We start from the raw sequence: 15,672 nt of genomic DNA, 5'->3' as shown, positions 1-15,672 counted from the left end.
GGTTAAGTCAAAATTTATGGTTTAAAATGGTCTAGGAGAATATCATGAAGAGTTCTTAACATCAATTGGGTGTCAATTTTGGGATTTGGGCATTCAATTAGGTGACATTTAGAGACACGACCAAATGGGGGGTTTAAGTCCAAGTTGATTTTAGGTGAAATTGAGACTTGACCAAGGCCAATTGAAGGTTCAATTTGATGTGTGGGAATGTTTCAAAGAGTTTATGATGCATAATTGAGGCAATTGGAAAGATTTGGGGGTCAATTGAATGGGATTTTGGTTTTGGGCCAACTTGGGGCTTTTTGATTTGGGTTAAAATTGACTCAAATGTGGGTCAATTAGACATGGATTTGGTTTTAATTAAGTTTGGTCATGATGAATTTGGCTTGAGAATTGAAATTGGGGGAAATTGAGATCAAATTGATGGACATTTGAGATGAATTTGGGGATTTGAGAATTGATGGACATTTGAGATGAATTTGGGGAAATTGGGTCTTTAAGGGCAATTTGGGGCTTTTGGTCAAAATTGGTCAAATTAGGCTCAATGGAAGAGTTCAAATTGGTTTTGGAGACATTTGAAATGATTTTGGGGTTTTAGGAAAGTTTGTTACCAAGGGCATTTTGGTAATTTTGTCAAATTTGGGGGTATTTTGGTGATTTTGGAAAATTTAAGTGGTTTTGGGCAATTTGAGTAGTTTGAAATGGTCTGAAATGATTTTTGAACAAATTTGGGTATCTTGGGTAAAATTGGGAATTTTTGTCAAATTTAAGGTTTGGGGGTATTTGGGGGGGGCAAAAGGCCAAGTTGGATATTTTGGTGAAAATGAGGTGCCAACCACCCTATATGAGTCATGGACCAATGGAACCCCCATTTGTGACCCCTAAGGCCAAGCAGTCCTATGGGGACTCCCTTTGAGCTCCTCCATATTGGCCCCACCTACTAAGTGCTAGAAGTTAGAACCAATATGTGGAACTTCAAGTTGAGCAGAGAAGAGTTTAGAATTTCTAATGGTGGGGGTTCCTTTTTTAGTTCTCTAAGAGTAGTCAACAAGAAAGTCTTATGGCTAGACCCTAGGCTACTAAAGAGGAAAAACTAGACTCAACCAAAAGTGAGGTCAACAGAGGCTAAGGAAAAATTCCAAAAACTCGAGCTCGATGCCTAATATGTAACACTATAGTGCCAAAAAAGACAATATTTAGAGACTGAAGACATAGAGTTTGGTGCTTCAATGCAAGAAGCAAATTTGAGATTTTAGAAAGTTATGGTTGTGGGGTCACAGCAAGATAGGATGAGTTTTAAGTGGAGTCTAGAGTGAAGTCAGAGTAAAAGTGGAGAAGAGAAAGAGTCCTCCAATGGAAATTTCACATTATTTGAGCAAGGAGCAGAAGATATTAAATCCTGGAGATCAAAAAACCTAGTTGAGCATTGGCCATAAATGATTTAAAATCTAGTGTGATCTATTAGAATTGGAAGTTTTAATTGAAAAGTTAGGGTAAAATAAATGAATTTGTAAGTATATACTAATATACCACTTAGAGATCTGAAATATAATAAGTAATATATTGATTGTGATTGTTCAACTTATTAGTATATGCATATACCTAGTTAGTGAGAATAATTAAGCTTCCTAGTTATCAATGGAGTCTAGAAGACATTTATGTTTTTGATTGAAAATATATATAAGGCAAAATATTTAGCATTGTAAGTCATAAATTCAGTTTAGGTAAATCATAGAATTAGAATCATATCTCTTAATTTTAAATTAAAAAGCCTTATGTAGCTTTGTTTTTACAAAATTTATTTTTCCAAATACTACAAACATATTAGATGAAAAATTATGGTAATCTTTAATTAATATATAGCTTTTAGATTATTTATAAGTAAATTTCTATGAGAATGACACATTATTTATGTGGCTAATGGACTTGCTTAAACCTTTCTAAACTACCAATTTTTTTGGCACCATTATTAGAAATTATATTAGTGAATTTGAAATTTAATATTAATTACTTTAACATGTATTTAATAGTACTATTATTTGTGATCTATTATATGTCAATTAAGTGCACTTGGTATTTAGTTTGTTTATGTTGAGTTTTTATTTATTATTCTATTGAGTAGTACGACTAAATTTGTGAATTATTCATTTTTATGTGTAGTGAAGTTAATTTAAACCTAGTGTCATACAAGCTCAAAATAAAATAATTTTATAGAAAAAGTAAAGGAAACAAAAAATCAAATACAAGTCATGGCAAATCAACCTAATGAACTGGAACAACTTAGACCTATAAGGGAATATTCCAACCATTTAGCTAATGGGATTAATTAAAGTATTAATATGACTGGGATATAATAATAATCTATATTTAAATTATTTAATATCAATATGTTCTAAATTCTTAGTTTGGGGGTTTACTTTAAAAGACCCTAACCTATAGAAAGTTAGCTTTTTAGATATATGTGAAAATTTTAATTATAATGGAGTTTCTAATGATGCTATAAGACTTAGATTACTTCTATTATTTTAAGAGATAAGACAAAAAAATGATTAAATCTTTAATCAAAACAAAGAATAATCTAGCTCAATAAATTTTTGGCCAATTATTTTCCCTCAAATATGAATGTTAAACCTAGAAATAACATAACTAACTTCAGACAATTAGATAAAAGGTTAATATATGAGCTTGAGAGATAGTTTAAAAACTTATTAAGGGAGTGCCCTTATTATACCTTACCAGATTAACCACTAGCCACAATAGAAAAATATTTTATTTTTTATAAAAATATTGTAAAAAATAGTGAGAAATCCATAACAATTGGTTTTTTTTTATGGGAGATTACAATGGAAATAGTTCCCCCAAAAAGTCTTTGGTTGAAAATGCATTTTAGCAGCTTATAAAGAAGTTGACAACCATTTTTTGATAGATTTTTAATGGATGATTATCAAAAACCTTCAAGATTATTTTTACATTTAGTCTATAGGAATTGACGCAAATAATGGAAATCCTTTATAAACCATCAAAAAGATTTTTCTTTGTGGAAAATTCCATTCAAATTCTATAATAAATTATGCCTAAAATATTTTGATAAATTTCTTAAACACATTGCTTATTGCATTAACTCAAGTGACAAAAAATCAACTCGAAATCTATAAAAACTCTATATAGGAATGAAGAAAAAGAATTAAAAACAAATCTAAAATACTTTTATTTTTACACCTTTAATTATAATTTATAAATAATTACATTTTAGATTATGTTGGTGGTCGTCGGACCGTCGCTGTTGCCGCCGCCAATTCTCTGTGATTGCCACCATGTAGTTGGTTTGTTGGTGTCGTTGTTGTCGAGGAGTTGTCATTCTGTTTATCTATTATATTGCCATAATCTTCAAATAACTTATTCTCTCATATCACACTAATGACCTTAAGATATTCAGAAACTTAAAGAAGAAGGAAAATGACAAATGAAAATATAAAACAGACAAAAAAAGAAAATGTTGGGAGAGCTTCACTGTGGTAAACATTGTAGAAAAAAACTATGAAGTGTTTGACTCCTAAGATACTCGTACAAAGAAAATCACATGAAGGTCCCATGATTAGAGATTTAGGTGTAACACCTGTTATGAGTTTCTCAATCTCCTATAAGTATAAGAGCAAGTTCCTATAGTTAATTACATCTTAAGTAGTTAAAACTATTTAAGAAAACTCCTGATTAAGATTAATATTTATTCTCGAAAAGTTTTAAGTGTAAAGGTCAAGGAGAGAAACGTCAAAGTTCAGTCCTAGGGGTAATGGTTTTCTACGAATTTGATACTACCATAAAAGTTTTATTTTGTTTTGTTGATGTCGTTTTGTTTTGTTGTCATTTTGTTTTGCTGATGTCATTTTGTTATTCTGAGATTAACCATTCAAGCTTCAGAATGTTGTCCCTACAAAGTAGAGTTAACACATCCTAATAACATGTAAAATAAATCTAAAGTGCAACTCTTCAGCAATCCTGCAAAAACAAAGTTAGTATTACATTTTAACTTAATGATGTAGTTGGTTGAATTTATAATTTTTAGACAACCCGGTCAAGATGTATATAGCTCCATTGTCACGGGGTCGTCAGGGTATTCAGATCTATTTAGTCCGAAAAAATTAAATCAGGATCTAAAGATTCTTGTCAGCAATCACAGATTGTGTCGTCCAAGAGATCTTCATAGATTTGACCACTGAGATTCAAGTTATGTTCAATAATCTTCGTTCATTAGGGTTTCATTTAAGTTTTAGGATCTTTTTCAGATTTTAAGGGTTGAAAAATTTTAGATTGTTTACGATTTATTAGCCGATTAAGTTTTTGTCATTTTGTTATTTTTATTTTTATTTTTATTTTTATTTTTATTTTTGTTTGGGATGACCTGATCAAGATCCCATGGTTCCGTCGTCCTGGGGCATTAAGTTTGCAGTTTGATTAGTCACAAGTGACTGGAAAATATTTTGTTAGCAACCATCGGTTACCTCCTCCAAAATATCTTCTCAAACCAAGTTACACTTTAGGTTCAAGTTTAAGTTTTAGTGTCTTATAGGGTGAATTTGAAGTCATTTTGTGTTTTAGATTAATTCATGTCGAGTTGAACTAACCTATCATAAGGTTCCAAATAATTTGAGTTAGCCTAAATCAGGTTGGCTTTAAGGTTCAATTTGTGTTGGACCTATGTTTAGGGTTACTTAGGTTCAATTTGGGTTAAACCTAAGGTTTGAGGTTACTTAGGTTCAATTTAGGTTGATCATATTCTTTAAGTTTACTTTGGTTCAATTTGGGTTGAACATAAGGTTTAGGGTCACTTATGTTCAATTCAGGTTGAACATAAGGTTTAAGGTTACTTAGGTTCAATTTAGGTTGATCCTAAGTTTTGAGATTACTTAGGTTCAATTTGGGTTGAACTTAAGGTTTAAGGTCACTTAGGTTCAATTTATGTTGTAACCTATGGTTTAAGGTCAATTAGCTTCAATTTGGGTTGAACCTATGGTTCAAGGTACTTTGGTTCAATTCGGTTTTACCAACATAATATAATTGTGGCGCCTAGGCGCCAGGTTTACCAAATTATGTCGCTTGGGCGTCAGTTGTGCGCCTAAGAGCTAGTGCTTAGGTAAACATTGTTTCACCTCGCGTCAAATTTTTCACATACCAATCTCGTTCTATTCATCAAATTAGTGTATTTGTGCCTTCTCACATCTAATAGGTCTCAGTACTACATCATATAGTTCACAACAACAAAAATCATAAATCAATACACACAAATAACTTTGAGTTGCCTCCCACAAAGCATTTGGTTTAACGTTGTTAGCCAGATGTATCCAATGTTTTACTCGGGTTGACCCAATACCAGGATCTTTTCATGCAAAGGATTGTTTCCACAAATGAAAGGTTTTAGTCGATGTCCATTTACTTTATATATTGATTCAGTTTTAGGCTTTTTAATATCAACAACACCAAAAGGATAGGTTTCTATCACAATAAATGACCCCAACCACCTGGACTTAAGTTTTCTGGGAAATAATTTTTAATTTCGATCGCGTATTAAAGAGTAAAACCTCATTTCCAAGTTCAAAATATTTTCTAAGTATATTCCGATCATGCCAATTTTTCATCTTTTCTATAAATTATAGCATTCTCATAAGATTCATTTCTAATTTTCTCGAGCTCATTTAACTGCAATAATCATTTTTTTACCAGCTTTTTTCATGTTATGATTAAATTCCTTTATCGCCCAATAAGCTTTATGTTCTTATTCAACTGATAAGTGACAAGCCTTTCCAAATATGAGCCTATATAGTGTCATTCCTATAGGAGTTTTGTAAGCAGTCCTATAGGCTCATAATGCAGAATCAAGTCTAGAATATCAATCCTTGCTATTCGGATTTACAGTTTTTTTCCAAAATGCTTTTAAATTCATGATTGGATACTTCTGCTAAACAACTTGTTTTAGGGTGATAAACGTGGCGATTCGATGATTAATTCTATATTTCCTCATTAATGTTTTAATATTGAAGTTCATAAAATGGCTTCCCCCATCTGTAATGATTACTCTTGGTATTCCAAATCTGGTAAAAATATTTTTCTTTAAAAATTTAACAACACTTTGAGCATCACAATGAGGTAAAGCAACAATTTCAATCCTTTTTAAAACATAATCCACAGCTAAGAAAATATATAATTTTCCAGAAGATGGTATAAATGGTCCCATAAAATCTAAACCCCATACATAAAAAATTTTAACTTCCAAGGTAAAGATTAGGGGTATTTCCTTTCTCTTAAAAATATTGTCTACTATTTGACATATATCACATGTTTTACATAAGTATTAACATTCTAAATATTGTAGGTCAATAGAATTCATATTATAAAATTTTATATACAGTCTTATCCACTCCAAAATGCCCCTTAAAATCAGATTCATGACATTTCTTAATGATTTCCTTAATTTCTTCAAAAGACACATATCTTCTTATCAATAAGTCCCTACATTTCTGATATAAATAAGGATCGTTCCAAAAGTATAATCTTGCATCATATATGAACTTATTGTTTTGGTGGTTGTCTAATTCGTAGGCTAAAATATTATTAACAAGGTAGTTAACTATATCTGCATACCATATAGTGCACTTAAAAACAAAATATAATTGTTCATTAGGAAAATTTTCATTTATGTCAACATCATTATCACCATAATTTTTTTTGTTCTAGCCTCGATAAATGATCAGTATTTGATTATCGATACCCTTCCTATCTACTACTTGAAAATCAAATTCTTGCATCAAAAGGACCCATTTAATTAACCGTGGTTTTGAATCCTTCTTCAACATCAAATATTTAATAGCAGAATGATCAATATGCATGACACATTTTGCCCCTAATGAGATAAATACAAAATTTATCAAAAGCATGTACTATCGCCAATAATTCATTTTCAGTGGTAGTATACTTAATTTTAACTTCATTAAGGGTTTATTGGTATAATACATAACTTAACAATCTCATCATGTTTTTGCCCTAATACTGTCCTAATATCATAATCACTTGCATCATACATTAATTCAAATGGTTTTTCTCAGTCAGGTAAAACAGTAATAGGTGCGTTGAATAATTTATCTTTTAATAAATTGAAAGCATTTAGGACATCCTAATTAAAATCAAAATTTGTGTCTTTTTCTAAAAGATGACATAGAAGTTTAGCAATTATCAAAAAGTCTTTAATATACTTCGAGTAAAACCCAACATGCTCTAGAAAACTACTTACTCCTCCCACTTACGTAGGAGGTGGTAATTCAATAATAACTTGAATTTTAGCTGGATCTAGTTCCATGTCATTTTTAGAAATCTTATGTCCTAGCACAATTCCTCCTACGACCATCAATTGGCATTTTTCCCAATTGAGAACTAAATTTATTTGTTTACAGTTTTTTAGAACCTTGGCTAAATGATCTATACATGAATAAAAAGAGGTTCCAAAAAACAAAGAAATCATGCATGAATACTTCAATTCCCTTCTCAATTAAATCATAGAAAATATACATTATGCACAATTGAAAAATGGTCGGTGCATTACACAGACAAAAAGAAATTCTTCTAAAAGTGAAAGTCCTATATGGACTAATAAATGTTGTCTTTTCTTGATCCTCAAGAGCTATAGGTATTTGGTGGTATCCGGAATATCCATCCAAAAAGCAGAAATAACGATGCCCTGCTAGCATATCCAATATTTAGTCCAGAAAAGATAGAGAAAAATGACCCTTCTTCTTAGTGACAAGGTTTAATTTTCTATAATCAATACAGATGTGTCACACAGTGACTTTACTTGTTGGGATTAATTCATTTCGCTCGTTTACAACTATAGTCACTCCCCCTTTCTTAGGAACGCAATGAATATGACTAACCTAAGCACTATCAGATATAGAATAAATAATTTCAGCATCCAACCACTTTAAAATTTATTTCTTCACAACATCTTTCATGATAGAATTCAACCTCCTTTAAGGATCAGCCCTAGGTTTATGATCAACTTCCATTAAAATTTTATGAATGGAGATTGGAGGGCTAATTCCTTTTATATCAGCTAATGTCCATCTAAAGATTTTCTTATGATTTTTCAATGTGTTCATTAATCTTTCTTCTTGATATTTAGTTAAATTTGAGGATATTATTACAGGTAATGTAGATTAATTATCTAGATAAGCGCACTTCAAATGATTAGGGAACACTTTCATCTCAAGTTTAGGAGATTTTTCTATTGAAGGAATCAAAGGTTTATTATTTTCAGTTGTGTCCAAAATCTCAAAAATTTCCTAAACATAATTTGAATCCTCAGTATTTTATCTCATCAGATTTATCTTGCAAATCAATTTCATTTTCATCCTTCATTTCTCGTTAATGTATTTTGACTTCATAGCGCTTTCTGAAATTGTTATTAATTAAATAATAAATAGTATCCATTCTATATAATTTATTATCTTTTCTAATAGATGGACACTCCATCAATTTTAGCACATTAAAAGTAACTTCCTGGTCGATCATTGATGCACATAGTTAACTCTCCTTTTTGCACATCTATCATTGCTCATCTAGTGGCTAGGAAAGGTTTCCTTAAAATGATAGGTATTTATTTATCTTCCTCCATATTCAAAACAAGGAAATTAATAGGAAAGATAAATTTATCCCCTTTTACAATTCCATCTTCTTTAAACCCTTTAGGATAAGTAACAGATCGATCAACTAATTGAAGGGTTACAGTAGCGGGAGAAATATCTCCTATGCCTAATCTTCTAAATATAGACAATGACATGAGGTTAATGCTAGCTCCTAAATCACATAAAATTTTCCATAAAAATTATCTCCAATTGCACAAAATATAGTGAAGCTACCAGGATCCTTGAGTTTTTTAAGAAACTTTTTCTGAATTATTGCACTGCATTCTTCACCTAGTGCAACAGTTTCATAATCTTCAAACTTCCTCTTTTTGTTAAAATTTCTTTCATAAATTTAGCATAACTTGACATTTGTTCCAAGGCTTTAACAAAATGAATGTTAATTGTAAGCTTTTTAAACATCTCGAAAAACCTTAAAAACTGTTGATCCAACATTTGTTATCTAAGTCTTTGAGGAAATGGTGGTGGTGGACTTTCTATTTTGATATTAGTTTGAGAAATATGTTTTTCTATCTCCTTATGAACAGTTTCTTCATGTGTTTCAGTTTCTTTGTTCTCCTTCTCAACTTCAGTCTCCTTTTGAATTGAAAATTTAATTCCCTTCAACTCATGAGATGGACAGCTTTAACTTGCTCTTGCAAATTGCTCTTTTCTTTAGGATTTATTTCAACGTTACTAGAAGCGTTCCCTGAGACCTATTTCTAAGTGCAGTAGCGATTTGTCCCTATTGATTCTCAATATTTCTTATGACAGGACTTTGACTTTGTAATTGATTCCTCATATGTAGCGCCACTTCTTTTATAAACAACTTCTTCTATAGACAACTTCTTCTCCTTAAGTTTTTGGTTACTTAAAAATACAAGAGGATAATAAAGTCTATAGCTAATACTACCCTAGTTGTTCCATTTTCTCAATGGGTTTGCTTAATTGTTCCGCCATTGCTGATTTCCGCCACCAAAATTATTATTCCAGTTAAAGTTACAATGGTTTTTCCATCCTGGAGTGTAATAGTTAGAATATGGATTATTGGATCTATTGTTAATTTCATTTAAAGTCTTCTATAATTGTTGAAAATCAAGCATCTGCCCTAATAAATTTTCTTCTATTACATGAGGTGTTTGAGAAATGTTCATTCCAAATTAATCTAATGTTCTAGATATTGCAGCAACTTGAGATAACAATATATAAATTACATCATCATCATAAACACTGACTACTTTCTTAGGATTTACCATTTTAGATGGCCATTGAAAATTGTTTGTAGCCATCTGTTCAATTAACACATAAGTTTCATCAAATGGTTTTGAAATTAATGATCCTCCAACAACAACATCAATAATAGATCTTAGTGATCCTACTAACCCATTATAAAATGTTTGAATAATTAACCAGTCTGGCAAGCATGATGTGGACGCTTTCTAAGGGCTTCTTTAAATCGTTCTCATGCTTCATATATTGACTCACCTTCATACTGAGTAAAAGAGGTAATATCATTTCTAAGCTTAGCAGTTTTTGAATGTGGAAAATACTTAGCCAAGAGTATCTAATAGATCCGAGTACTAACGAATTTAACCTCATCTTAGCTTTATCCCTTAAGAAAAAAAGAAAAAAGTTTAAGTCTAATAGTGTCAGTTGATACACCATCATACTTAAATGTAGCACACAGTTCTAAAATGCTTGCAAGGTGTAAATTTGGAACTTCAGATGGTGTTCTCTCAAACTGATTGTTTTGTACCATTTATATAATAGCAGGTTTAAGTTCAAATGAGTTAGCTACAACAACAGGGGTTTGTATACTTGAGTGAATTTCATCTGTGGTAGAGTTTGGATAGTCCCTTAGAGGTCATTGTAAATCGTGATGTTCATTTTCAAGAGTTTGGTTATTTAAGTAATTTTGCGATGTGTTTGCCATTTCTTGAAAATTATGAAGTTCTTTCCATTTCTGAATTTTTCTAATAGTTTGTTCTAACCCAGAATCGTACGACATTAATCCTTCATATTTCAAACCACACGTGCACAATTAAAAATTCAACAATTAAAAGTAAAACACTTAAAATAAAAATATTTTTGATAGTTTTTTATTTTCAATTTTTTATTTTTCATTTTTTTATGTTTTATGTTTTTATGTTTTTATGTTTTTAGAAAATAAACAAATACAGATAAAAGAAAATAAAATACAATTATCCCAAAATAAATCTATGCCAAACAAAAATGAAAATTTCTAAGTCTAAAAATTCCATTAATTCCCCGGCAACGACGCCAAAAACTTGATCTGACTCGCAATTCATTAATTATTTACGTCTGAAAAGATGACTAAAATGTTGACTCAATTTATATTAAATGACTAGTGTGCAAAATAAATGTGTAATTAAATTGATTAATGATTTACACATTAGGGGTACTATGCAAGTATATGTATCGTTTTAAGTAATATAGAATTTTCTTTAAAACCCCTAGTATCAAACCCACAGAGAATAAGGAATTTACTATGCTAACTTAGAAATATTTCTACTTAAACTATAAACTAATTCACAAGAGAATAATATCGAACTATTTGTAAAATGGTGTAACTAAAGTGGTTACTTCTAATTTAAACTAAAAGTGAATGTAAAGTCTCTAAATTAAAAATATGTTAAGTGCGATTATAATAAAATGTCTTTCCCCTTGCAAAGAGATTGTAAATCAATGCAAGAATTAAATAATTAAAGATGAAAATGAGGTATTGTGACAAATAGGAGCATATCTATTCTTTACTTATTTTGAGCATAAAGAACATTGACTAATCTAAAGTTAGTCCCAACTTGTGTGTTAATGCTGAGTAGATTCTAGTCTCACTTCTAAATTACTCATTGTACCCTCTCTATACGACCTACCAGAGACCCTTAGTTCCAATAATAGACCAAATTGGTAAAGGATCTAGTCTGCCACTCTAGAAACACCAATTTTATGCCCATCAAAACTTATTTCTCTATCTATTTGCACTCCCTCCTGGAATTGACATCCCCTTCCTCTAATGTTTAGTGTGGTACTCACTAGTTGGTGAAATCATAGCCATCCTGAGTCATTATGTTTCGCAATAGATTTTAACATCACAAACGACCAGTTTGTAAAGTAAATAAAGAACCGGTGAAAATACCATCACAAATTGTTTGAATAAAAAAAATCTTAAAAACATTATAATCCCACACATCATTACTTTTATTGCAAGGAGAAAGAAAAGAAAACTACTCAGAAGTCATGGGATAACAAAACAAAACATTATATATATAAAAATCAAGTTTACAAGACAAATCTAAACAAAAATACAAATACTTATCTCAAACTTCTCCCCAAGCAATCCTCTGTAGTTTTCTAACAAAACTTATCTCCACAAGACTCACATAAGACCCTACAACCACCAACTCCCACTATAGTGGTTGCTCACCTCTATAGTGGCCTAAACTACTAAAAAAACAAAGTTTTTCTCTTTTCTCCTTCTTTTTTTCCTCCTTTGGACATGTAGAAATGTCTTCTATATATAGAACTCTGAAAATAACCAAGGACCACTTAAGACACATTTTCAAAATTCATCCAAATTCATTGAATCTTGGGCAAACCATTTCTGGCGCCTAGGCGCCCAACTATTGCGCTTAGACACCGTCCTTCTAGAATGTCCTGGTGCATAGGCTTCAAATCAACTTTTGTGTCTTTGGCTTCAATTGACCCATTTTTGCTCTTTTTTTCTCTTAAACTCCATTTCTTGTACCTGAAATTAAAAACAAACAAAATATCTTTCATTAATGCGTAATATCATTAAAAATAAGTAGATAAAAATAGGTAATTTTATGGCATGTCATTTATGGAGGGGTTACTGGAGCGTTCTACCGGGGTTATGGACGCGGGACAGTAGGGGTTATTGCAGGGTTATTTTAGGCTTATTATAGGGATATTTCAGGAGTTATCACGGGGTTATGATAGCGAAAGCGCGGATTTTATTTTGGGGCTATATAGGGGTTATTTCGGGGTTTATGAAGAAATTATTAGAGCGTTCGGCAGGGGTTATGAAAGCGAGACCGCGGGAGTTATTTCGGGGTTATTTTGAAGGTTATTGCGGGGTTATGGTAGCGGGAGCGCGGATTTTATTTTGGCGTTATTGAGGGGTCATTTCAAGGTTATTTTGGGGTTTATGGTGGGATTATTAAAGCATTTAGCAGGGGTTATGGAGGCAAGACAACGAAAGTTGTTGCAGTGTTATTTCTTGGTTACTGTGGGGTTATTTCGGGGGTTAATTCTGGGTTTATTTCATGTAGTACATTGGGCCCACCGACAAAATATTAATATAATTCACATCAAATCTTCGAAAAGGTGAAATTTTAGGGTTTAAGCTTTGCAGATCATTTTCATTAGGGGCAACTGCTTTCCAGCTACAAGGGTTTAGTCTTCTGCATGCATGTCATTTTCTCGCTGTCATTTTCTCTTGCAGTGGGCAAGTGATCGCTTGAATATGGACTACAAAAATAATGATTTTATGTATGAAACGTAGGAGATTTATGCTGCAAACAAAGAAACACATGAGATGAAAATTGAGGTGAGTTTAAGTATGTTTTGTTAATTTTAAGGATTTTTTTGTAGCTATTTTTGAAGTTGTGATATTTGGTTATTATTGTAGTTTTAGGGTGTTATTATTATCAGGGTTTAATTTTTTTCAAGTTATTCATGAGGTGTTTTTAAGGTGTCATTTAGATGTTATTGAAGTGTTATTATTGTGTTGTTTGAGTTAGAAAAGCCTTATTATGAAAACTTTAAGATTAGTTGTCTCTATTTTGCAGTTTAGTGAGAGCGGAGATTACTGTACCGAGCCAAATGCAGACAGATTACTTCATATTGTTGTTCACAACGAAAAAGAATCATATGAAGTATGTTGTACTTATGCTCATCATATCAGACTTACAGTTCGCAAGGAGCACACTAATTTTTTTGCCTAACTCGAGGAATATTAAGACAAACGACTTAGTCTATGGTAAAGCAAGTTTCAAAAAAGAGTTAAAGATCACTGAGTCTGTAAGATACAAAAAGGTGGACAAAAGGACTAGTTGTCTAATGATGATTCGATACAGAGTTGATGGTCAAGGCAATTGGTCAGTTAAAAAATTTATAGAAACTCACAACCACTCCTTAGTGAACCCTAGTGATAAGCACCTATTGTGTTTTAGTAGGAAAATAAGCGAAATCAATACAGATGTGCTCAGGTCGATGGCACAATCATGTATAAGAGCTACAGATGCGTTTAACTTTCTTGCTACAGAATTTGAGGGAGTGGAGAATATGGAATGACTTCAATTTCATTCAAAGAGATAAAACATCTACAATTGAAAATGGCGACGCCAATTCTCTGCTGCAGTTGATCACAGAGAAACCGGTCGAGGATATTATGTTTACTTGGGACGTCAAAATTGATGAGAGTTGTAGGCTTATGAGTTTTTTTTGGAGTGGTGGCACGTCCACGCTTGATTATGATTGATTTTGTGATGTTATTATTTTTTATACCAAGTATAGATTAAACAAATATAATTTATATTGTTTTCCTTTCATTGGTGTTAACCACCATTGGCAAAATGTGCTTTTTGGAGTTGGCTTCTTATCAAATGAGACGATTGATTCGTTTAAATAGCTATTTAAAACTTTCATCCATCTAATGGAGAACAAGCATCCAATTACAATTAACATTGATCAGGATCAAGCAATGACTAGAGCCATAGAAGATATTTTGTCAAACACAAAACATAGATTATGTAGTGACATATATACAAGAAATTTCCATCAAAGGTTCACTGTAGGTTGAGGAATAAGACAGTAACCGTTCTTTTTTATAAATGTATGAGCAAATGCGACTCTAAAGAGAAGTTTCAACATACCTGGGAGGTGATGATTGAGAAGCAAAATCTACACGACAGTGTGGCTAAATGATATGTATAACGTTAAACATAAGTGTTCTACAACTTTTAATAAAGAAATCTTTGGAATGAGATTTTTATCGACCCAAAGAAGTAAGTCCACCAATAATATTTTTCATAGAGTCTCAAAGCCCACGAGTTCTATTACCGATTATTTTCTAGGCCTTGAAAAGATCATGAGAATATGGAGGCAAAATGAGAAAGACGAGAATTTCAAGTGTGACCAATCTGTAATTACTCTCATTACCAAAAGCAGCCCAATATTGAGGCAGACACCTTCATTTTACTCAAAGAAGCTATACTCAATGTTTGAGAAAGAGTTTATACATGGATCATGTGGTCTTCAATTAGAATTCGCTGCAAATTGTGAGTCTGAATATTGCATCAAGAATTTGGATGATCATTTGACAAACAAATCTTAGGTTGTTATTTTTGGCAATTCTAGCTTGGAGAGTAAGTGCGCAGTTGCACAAAATTTCAAATGATGGGGCTACTATGTGCTCACTCTCTATGAGTCCTCAACTTTGAACATATAAAGAATATACCCGATAAATATCTCTTATGGAGATGGTTTGTCAATGCAAAAAGGGATATCTATAATAGTTATGGATATAAGCATCTCCAATAGGCACAAATGTGGAATGCTAATTCAAGTGGCCTCATATTTTGCACAAATGTTCAAAAATTTACATATCAAATTAGTAATAAAGCACAAGGGAATGAAGAAGCTGAGCAATGGATGTTGGACTCATTGAAAAAATTATCATTGAATGTTGATGGCACAGTAAGTCGAAAAGGTTCTCAGTCCAGGCAATAACAAAAATAGAAAACAAAAACAACTAATAGTGAATCCATCTTGAATGACCCAGCGAAGAGGCGCCATAAGGGGATATCTAATTCAAGGCTAAAAGGCTATTGGGAGAAGAACAAGAGAGCAAAAGGTAAATTTCTTCTATTCCGATGTGAGTTTTATGTTTAGCCAATAATAAGTTTTGCTAACACTTACCATGGAACACAGGAAAGCAAATAGAAGCTACAACTAGCCAAGAACC

This window comes from Phalaenopsis equestris, unplaced genomic scaffold, assembly GCF_001263595.1.
Source record: "Phalaenopsis equestris unplaced genomic scaffold, ASM126359v1 Scaffold000417, whole genome shotgun sequence".
Taxonomy (NCBI): Eukaryota; Viridiplantae; Streptophyta; class Magnoliopsida; order Asparagales; family Orchidaceae; genus Phalaenopsis; species Phalaenopsis equestris.
This window is presented reverse-complemented; position numbering follows the sequence as displayed.